Here is a 10,218-nt window from a genome sequence, read left to right on the forward strand (position 1 = left end):
TATCTATCTATCTATCTATCTATCTATCTATCTATCTATCTATCTATATATATATATATCTGAGATTAATTCCCTATGTTCTCCATACATTTAAAGACTCAAAGCAAGAAAATTCTTAGAGGAAATAAAAGAACTAGGAACAGTTAAAAAATCTAAGAAGAAATGAAACTAGAATTGAATGATACAATCAAGAGGAATAATGGGGAAAATGAGCAATGTAGTATCTAGAATAGAGAATCTGAAAAAAAAAGAACCAAAAGAAGAAAACAAATAAAAGCAAAATCATAGACAATGCAGTAAAAGTGGAAAATCTATAAAATGATCTGGAAAAGTGAAAAACCTAAAGGATAGTTCAAAATGTAATGATGTTATCCCAGAGAACTTAGACAAATAAAAGGATATCACTTTTCTAATTCTAGGAAAAATATTATTATAATATAAACTCATTTCAATTTAGATTCTAATTACATATTTCTGATTGCCTATAATATATTATACTATATTAGCATGTTGTTTCTTTCTTTCCTTTTTTTTTTTTTGCTTTTTTGGAGGGGGGAAGGTAGGGCAATTGGGATCAAGTGACTTGCCCAAGGTCATACAGCTAGTTTTTTGTATTAAGTGGCTGAGGCCGGATTTGAACTCAGGTCCTCCTGACTCCAGGGCCAGTGCTCTATTCACTGTGCTACCTACCCACCCTAGCATGTTGTTTCAAATTGTTTTTTATATTGAGAAAAATTCTATGAAGAGAGGAAAAGGGCCATTCAAAGGCCATTGTGATAAACCAAAATGTAGCTACAAAAGATACATTACTATAAATCACACACATATACTGAAACATTAGAGATGGTTTCCATTAAAAAGATTGTTCATGTAGTCAATGACTATAGTAATCGACTATTTGAAAAACCCAAAGACCCCAGTTTGTGGGATAAAAACTCACTATTTGACAAAAACTGCTGGGAAAACTGGAAAATAGTGTGGCAGAAACTGGGCATAGATCAATACCTTATACCATATACCAAAGTAAAGTGAAAATGGATACATGATTTAGATATAAAGGCTGTTACTACAAGCAAATTAGGAGAGCAAGGAATACTTTACCTGCCAGATTTATGGAGAATTTATGACCAAACAAGAGGTAGAGAACATGATGAAATGCAAAATGGATAATTTTAATTACATTAAATTGAAAAGTTTTTGCACAAACAAAGCCAATGCACCAAGATTAGGAGGGAAGCAGAAAATTGGAAAAGAATTTTTACAACCAGTGTCTCTGATAAAGGCCTCATTTCTAAAGTATATAGAGAACTGAGTCAAATTAATAAGAATACAAGTCATTCCCCACTTGATAAAAGGATATGAACAGGCAGTTTTCAGATGAAGACATTAAAGTTATCTATTGTCATATGGAAAAATGCTCTAAATAACTATTGATTAGAGAAATACAAATCAAAACAACTCTGAGTTATCACATCACACCTATCAGATTGGCTAAAAGACAAAACAGAAAAATTGTAAATGCTGGAGAAGATGTGGGAAAATTGTAACACCCACACATTGTTGGTGGAGTTGTGAACTGATCCAACCATTCTGGAGAGCAATCTGGAATTATGTCCAAAGGGTTATAAAAATGTGCCTACCCTTGGATCTGGCAATACTACACTACTAGGTCTGTATCCCAAAGAGATCATAAAAATGGGAAAAGGACTCATGTGTACAAAAATATTTATAGCAGCTCTTTTTGTAGTGGCCAAGAATTGGAAATTGAGGGGATACCCATCAACTGGGGAATGACTGAACAAGTTGTGGTATAGGAATGTAATGGAATACTATTGTACTATAAGAAATGATGAGCAGGCAGACTTCAAAAAAACCTGGAAAGACCTATATGAACTGGTGCTGAGTGAAGTGAGCAGAACCAAGAGAACACTGTTCACAGTAACAGCCATATTGTGCAATGACTAACTTTGACAGACTTAGCTTTTCTCAGCAATTCAAGGATCTAAGACAACTCCAAAAGACCTATGATGGAAACTGCTATCCACATTCAGAGAAAGAACTATGATGTTTGAATACAGATTGAAGTATGCTATTTGCTCTCTCTCTTTTTTTGCTTTGTTTTGTTTTTTCTTTCTTGTGGTTCTTCACATTTATTCTAATTCTTCCTTACAACATGACTAATGGGAAAATATGTATAATAAGAATGTATATGTAGAGCCTATGTCAGACTGCACATCATCTAGGGAAGGGAGGAGAGGAGGGAGGCAGATAAAATATGAAACTCAAAAGCTTATGGAAGTTAATGTTTAAAACTAAGAATAAATGAATAAATTAAAGAAAATAAAAATAAAAAGACAACACTGTTAGCACCTCTATAGAAATTATTAGAAAGAAAAATTAATGGTTTGACTGCATAATTTTGTAGGAAAGAAAATTTCTAATATAGAAGGAAGCAATTTGAAAAAAATATTTGCAGTAAATTGTATCTGACAAAAATCTGATACTCAGAATCAAAAGGAAATGATAAATAGTTATAAAAGTAATATTTACTACTCAAAGGAGAAGTGGTTATAAAATATAAATAATTTTGAAGGTGAAAATATAAATTAAAGAGGTTTTGAAAAGGTATTCATAAGATCTAATAGTCAAATTCTACCTTAAGCAATGTTAACATGCCACCTCGTACTCATAAAATCGTCAGAATTATCTAAAAATAATAAAAAATCATTTGTTGGCAAGGCTGAAGCAAAAACGGTACTTTGCATAAGCAATACGTCCAACAATTAAGAAATAGTTGAGTATTTTTTGGCATATAAATACAATGACATTGCATTATGCCAGAAGAAATTACAATACTGAGAATATGAGGCCTTTTCTTTTCCCTCTTGCAGGGAGTTGGTCGCTAATGGCAGAGGGGTCTCAAGTTTGGAAGCATTTTCGGCAGCTCTTTTATAGACCCCCAGGCATCAACATGCCACAGAACAAATACATAAAATTACACTGAAAACAGTATGGTTACCACTTAGATTCCCATGAGAAAAAGAGAAAAAAGGAAAGTCAAGAGGCTAATGAATGTTCAAAGAAAGCAAAGAAAATGATTGATCTAAAGGCCAAACTCTACCATAAACAGTGTCATGCTGAGAAGATTCAGATGAAAAAGACTATCAAGATGCATGAAAATAGAAATATCAAGTGAAAGAATGATGACAAAACTCCCTAAGGAGCAGTGCTTGCATATCTGTTGGACAGAGAGGGACAATCCTGAGCCAAAGTCCATCCCACATGATTAAACAGAAATGAAAAGAGGAAGCTGGTAGGTAAATGGGAAGTACCCTTGACAAAAGTTCATGCCCAGAGAGAAAAGTGTTAAAGGTTATTTGTACAGGAAAGAGAAAGAAGAAGTATTGGAAGAGAATGGTTACCAAAGTCTGCTTTGTTGGGGATGGCTTTACTTGAAAACCACCAAAATACAAAAGACTTATTAGGCCAATGGGTTTGCATTTTAAGAAGGCTCATGTGACTCATTCTGATCTTAAAGCCACTTTTTGCCTACCTATACTTAGTGTGAAGAAGAATCCCTCCTCTCCATTGTATACAACTTTGGGTATTATTATCAAAGGTACTGTCACTGAAGTCAATGTGAGTGAACTGGGCCTTTTGACACAAGGAGGCAAAGTTATCTTGGGGAACTATGTACAGGTTACTAACAAGCCAGAAAATGATGGGTGCATAAATGCTGTCTTGCTTATTTGATTGACTGAATGACTGAAAGCAGTATTACATCTTTGACAATTATTAAAGATTCTACAATATATCAAGAAAACCACAACAGTAACAAAACAAAACCAATGTATAGACATTGGTTATTTTGATTAGAGGTTAACTTGAAAAAGAGATGAAATACTATTTTCTATTCTTTAATGAGACTTTTCCCCATTTTGAAGTGGTAATATAAAAAAAGCTTGTAAGGGGCAGCCAGGTGGCTCAGCGAGTAAGAGCACCGGCTCCAGTGTCGGGATGACCTGGGGATCAAATCCGGGCTCAGATACTTAGCACCACACCCAGAAATAACTGGCTGTGTAACCTTGAGCAAGTTACTTAACCCCAATTGCTAAAAAACAAAGAAAAAAAAAAGCTTGTAGCTACAAAAAAAAAGAATGTGAGGAAATAAGTAAAGATGGAAATGATAAAAACTAAGTGCAGCAGTATAAATATGTGTGTATGTAAACTATGTTTAAAAAAACAATGGTAATAAACACTTTAAAAGTAAACAGTTGGATTTAGAAGGGTTCATATGGCAAATAAATTGCTGTTACTTAAACTTTTTACATAAAATATTAAATAACCATGATTTTGAGGCTTTATTTGGAGATCTACTCCATATTTTATTTTATTAATTGTATTGGTTGAGACTGTATCATTCAGCATTTCATCCTTCCCTCTAGTCCAAGGAAGAAGAAACAGCCTTTTCCTTGCTAGAGGTAACACCTCTACCTGTACCCTCAATATTATTCTCCTGCATTGTTTCTGTGCCCATATGCTGTCCTTTCCTCCCCCTAATACTGCTTCCATCTTTCCTTCTCTACTGTTTATTTCCCCTAAACCTAAAAATATGCTCAGGTTTTCCTATATCCTTTTTAAAAAAAGGCTTCTCTTTAGAGTGGTATTCTTCAAGCTACTGTTCTATGCCCTCTACCAATTTCACTACCAGGTTCCTAGGAATAGTAATCCTCATCACTTCCTCATCATCTACTCCCTACTCAAGTCTTACTATATGACTCTGGCTCCACTACTCCCCTGAAACAACTCTTGCCAAAGTTACTGATGACCTCTTTCTAACAAAATCTGATGGCCTTTCTTCTGTCCTCATCTTTCTTGACTTCTTTATGACATATGACACTCCTTTATTTTCTCTTTGCTCCTGGATTCAGTGACATAGCACTCTAGGGGCTTTCCTTTTAACTTTCTGCATCCTCTCCTGTTCGTTGCTATTGGCTCATTATGCCACTTCCACTTTTTAAACCTGGATTATTCCCCAGAGTTTGGTCCTTGGTCCTCTTCTTTTTTTTTTCTTTAAAGCAATCAGGGTTAAGTAACTTGCTGAAGGTTACATGGCCAGCTATCTCTGGGTGTGGTGCTAAGTACCTGAGCCCAGATTTGATCCCCAGGTCATCCTGACACTGGAGCCGGTGCTCTTACTCACTGAGCCACCTGGCCGGCCCTAAGCAATTGGGGTTAAGTAACTTGCTCAAGGTTACACGGCCAGGTGTTTCTGGGTGGGTGCTAAGTGTCTGAGCCCGGGATTCAATCCCCAGGTCATCCCGACACTGGAGCCGGTGCTCTTACTCGCTGTGCTACCTGGCCACCCCTGGTCCTCTTCTTTTTTTCACATTTTCACTTAGGATCTCATCTATGTCATGCTTCAATTATTAGCTCCCTGCAGATAACTCCCAACCTCTCCCCAAAGTGTCAGCCCCATTATTTACAACTGCTTGTTGAACATATTTAGCTGGATGTCTTGAGAGCCTTTCAAATATGCCTCCTTAGTTGTGTTTGGATATATTAACGTCCTTACCCATAAAGCCCGTAAGGACCTATCACCCTCTTGACTTTCCAGTCTTCTTTCCCTTTGCCCTTTCCCCGCATCCTGTGGTTCAGTGGCACTGGCTTCACCCAGGATATTCTCCCATCTAACTTCAAGCCTTTTCACTGGCTGGCCCCAGGCCTAGAATGCTCTCCTTCCTCAGCTCTGCCTCTTGGCTCTTCTGGCTTTCTTCAAGTCTCAGCTAAAATCCCCTCTTCTGCAGAAGGCGTTTCCTAGTTCCTTAACCTGAATGCCTTCTCTCTGAAATAATCTCCATTTATCCTGTATAGATCTGGTTGGTTCATTGATCTTATGGTCTATTCATAAATTGTCTTCCCCATTAGACTCAGAGTTCCTTGAAAGCACGGACTGATTTTGCCTTTCTCTGTATGCCCACCATTCAGTACAGTGGTTGGCACAATAGTAGGCACTTAATAAATGCTTGCTGACTTGATTTTATCTCTCAGAATACTTATCTTCCTTGATAGTTTCGCTTAGATTCAACCTCCATTGTGAAACCTTCCCCGATCAAACCAGTAGTTAATGTTCTCCTTCTCCTCAAACTACCTTATTTATTTACCTGTGTGTGTGTTCTATCACCCAGGGCAAGGCAAGCTTTTTGAAAGCAAGGATTGTGTATCATTCTCATCTTTGTACCCTCAGTTCCTTGTACACAGTAGGGGCTTAATAAATTACTGAATTTATTTTATTGAACTGAATTGAATCTGTTAATAGTACCATTATTCTTTTAGGAACATAAGCTAATAATCTTGAAGTCACTTGAATTTGACTTTTTGTCATGGTATACATATAAATTAGTAGCCAACCCTATGGTTTATACTTCTGCAAGTCAAGTCAAAAAGCCTTTATTAAGCACCGACTGTGGCAGGCACTCTAAGTAAGCATTGGGGATGCAAAGAATCAGCCCCTGTGCTCACACTAATAGTCTAACAGGGGCTACAACAGACAAACAATTATGCAGCCAGATCTGTACAGTACAAATTGAAGAGGGAAGGGATTGCCATTAGATTTTATCAGGAACTTAAAGGAAGCCAGGGAAATCAGAAGACAGAAAGTTCAAGGCATGCAGAAGAGCCAGTAAAAATACGGAGTCCAGAGGTGGAGTATCAAATGTAAGGCACAGTAAAGAAACCAGTGTCAGTGGATTGTGAAGGAGAGTAAAGTGTGAGAGGCATAAAAAGGCAGAAGGGACCACACTGGGAAGGTCTTAAGAAGTCAAATGGAGGATTTAATATTTGATCCTGAACATAATAAGGAGCCACTGTACTTGATTGTGACATGGTCAAACTAGTGCTTCAGGAAGATCAATTTGACAACTGAGTGGAGAATGATTTATTTGGAGTGGGGAGAGCCTTGAGGCATGGAGACCAACCAGCTGATGAGTTCCACCATCCAGAAGGCACATGCTAAGGATCCTGAGGATAACACACTTAGTCTGAGCAAAGCAGGACAGAAACAAACATGAACATATCTCAGTGTGGGTAGAGGCTAACCCTGTGGTGGGTGATGAGTACTAAGAGTCAACATAGGTTCATCAATAACAAGCCTCTGGTCACTGGCAGAATCTCTCATGATACTCTTTGGGCTGGGTGATAGTACAGTTAGACAGATTCAGAAATGGCTGAATGACTAGATCCCAATAGTGGTATAATCAATGACAATGTTAAATAAGATCTCTAGTGGAGGACTCCATTTTTATCTTTGGCCTATTAAATATTTACATTGATAACATGGACAAAGATAGATGGTAAGCATACTAAATTCACAGACTGCATGAAACTGGGAGGGGCAACTAACAGATTGGATGACAGAATCAGTATACAAAATTATTCTGGAAGGTTGAAATGATGGGCTGAATATAAGATGGCATTTAATAAGGAAAAAATAAAGTCCTACATGGGAGACCAGTACCAATACTTTGTTAACTCCTTATTTCATTCCCTACAGTGACTATTCCAAACCACTTTTTTTTCTTACCCAACAAGTATTCAACTGCTCCCCTTTATCTTTCCCCAAGATTTATGGCAAATAAATTATCCTTCCACTTCATCTGACTTGAATTCCTTTAACTTGCCTCCTTCGGTCCTTAAAACTTTTCAGTAGCATTGTCTACTTTCTTTTTCCCACTGGTTACAGAAGAGTTATGCTAAGGTCTGAATAAAACTACATTTTTTAACCTATTCCATTGGTCTCATTTTCTTCCATCTCTATCAGCAACTTGCTTTCTCTCGTGAATCTTACTCTCTCCTTCTCAACTGACTCTCACCATCTGCCTTTAAGCATGAAGAGGTCTTTATTATTCTAAAAAAGCCTTTCCATGACAATTTTATTCCCTTCTAAACACTGTTACATTTTTATCCTGAAAGCCAGTAAAAGAGATAAAGTAAAAAAAATTAACATAGGATTTGTTGGACTCAGGATGAGAACCTGAAGATTATGGTGTCTCTGAAGCCAAGGGAGTCGAGGATTATGTAAAAGGGGGAGGAGGTCAATAATGTCAACTGCTACAGAGCTCAAGAAGGATGATGACTGATATGAGTGATCACATGAATGACATTTAAATGAGCAATTTCCATAGAGAAGTGGGGGCAAAAACTAGATTCCTAGGGATTGAGGAAACAATGGATAATGAAGTGAAGGCACTGGGTGTAGAAATTTAGCAGAGAAAGGCATAAGAAAGACTTAACAGTACCAATATTCTTCCAATGAATGAAAAAGCATTGATTAAGATATGTTCTATGTTCCAAGTACTGTACTAAGTACTAGACTTACAAATAAAAAAGAGAGGATAGTTAAGAGTCTAATAGGAGAGTCAACACATAAAAGGAAATGCTGGCCAGGGAAGGGCATTTTGGTTTGGAATGTTACAAAGACAGTGAAGGGGAAAATTCCAGTAACAATAACAGTTTCTAATTTGATTGTGATTCTAGAACTGCAAAGAGAAAAGGGTGACAGAAGGTGGTGAGAGAGTAAAGTGAGACATGACAAGGGCCCCCTAGATACAGGGGGCTACAAGAGGCACTCACAAATAAGGACAGTAGGGTCTCAGGATGAGGCTTCCAGAGATGAAAGTTCTAAGTCTTCCAGGGCATAATCTCTGGCCCAAGACACAAGGTAGGTTGTTAGAAGAGATCAGGGAGTGAAGATGCATACACCATGGACTGGGACAGAATCAAAATTACAAGGAAATTAAAGGCAAAGGAAAGATGTGACGGTGGATATCAAGTTGGCTCTACCATATCACCAATAATGACTTGTACTTGAAAAGTGTCACAAAAAAACAGGCAACAACATGTAAAGAAAGTAGTTCAGTGAAACACTCTTAAGAACTTTGGTATCAAAGGCAGCACCCAGGCAGTATTAAAATAGCCAAGTCCAACATGTTGAGGGGCTGATCTGCAGAGGGTTTATGGAGAGACAAAGAGGAGAACTATACCAAATGAGAAGGTATAGAAGAAGGGGCATACATCATCATGGAAAAAGGAGTACACAAACCAATGAAACTGCAAATTCCTCCGAGTATTCAGTAAGTCTTCTGAACCTTTCTGAATTGCTGTATGACTATCGGTCTATGTGGCACCTTAGCTGGCTCTTAGAACAGAGCACAGCACACTATTTAGGCCTAGATGGTACTGACTTATTTCTGTCAATACCTTTGCTAATGCAGAAAAGTAGATTTTAAATTTAAGGTAAATAGAATTCATGGGGCACTGTATCTTGCCACAAGATATACTGATGGATTCCTATAACACTATATTTAGCTAGAAAAGACCTAGCAAAGGGATGAGGAACCTGTGGTCTCGAGGCCACCTGTGGCCTTCTAGGTCCTCAGGTGCAGCCTTTTGATTGAGCCCAAGTTTTACTTTTATTAAGAGGATTTGTTCTACATTTGGATTCAGTAAGAGGGCCATACCTGAGGATCTAGAGGGCCATATGTGGCCTTGAGACTGCAGGTTCTCCAAACCCAACCTAGGACTTGCTGGGATGCTGATGGGCAATCATATACCTCACGGTCTAGCTCACAGTTTGTTATTTCTTACTGGGCCATTTTTCCTTCAACAGGACAATTGTTACTTCATGATAACTTTAATATGACAAAATAGTATTGTTGTTCACTTGCACTGTTATGCAACTGGCTAATAGTAATTATATAACTGCATTGTGATTACAATTCGGGTCCTAATAGTGAGTAGTTGTGCAATGTTGGGATCATCACAGGGAACACTTTTTTAGAGGCACTTTTAAGCCAGTGGATAATTAGAGTGCTTTGTGCAATGCTGTTAAAAATTTGGGGGAGGGGCGGCCAGGTAGCACAGTGAGTAAGAGCACCGGCCCCAGTGTTGGGATGACCTGGGGATCGAATCCCAGGCTCAGACACTTAGCACCCAGAAACACCTGGCTGTGTAACCTTGAGCAAGTTACTTAACCCCAATTGCTTTAAAAAAAAAACTTTGGGGGACATGAAGTACTTTTTTTTTTGGAGGGCAATTGAGATTAAGTGACCATGAAGTACTTTCTAAAACATGTAAGAAGGAAGACAAGATATTGTCTTTATATATATATATATATATATATATATATATATATATATATATATATATATATATATGTAT

The 10,218-nt window shown here is 37.6% G+C and overlaps 1 protein-coding gene and 1 pseudogene across 2 annotated transcripts in view; one reads left to right on the forward strand and one right to left on the reverse strand.

Moving 5' to 3' along the window:
* The window catches only part of NTN4 (netrin 4), a 145,206-nt gene that overhangs the window by 114,804 nt on the left and 20,184 nt on the right, over nt 1-10,218 (reverse strand). The window lies entirely within an intron of this gene.
* Nucleotides 2,972-4,214, forward strand: LOC138166705 (ribosome biogenesis protein NSA2 homolog pseudogene; annotated as a pseudogene).

This window comes from Petaurus breviceps, unplaced genomic scaffold (assembly GCF_028583685.1).
Source record: "Petaurus breviceps papuanus isolate PSGF00001 unplaced genomic scaffold, PetGlider_PUasm1.0 225, whole genome shotgun sequence".
Lineage (NCBI taxonomy): Eukaryota > Metazoa > Chordata > Mammalia > Diprotodontia > Petauridae > Petaurus > Petaurus breviceps.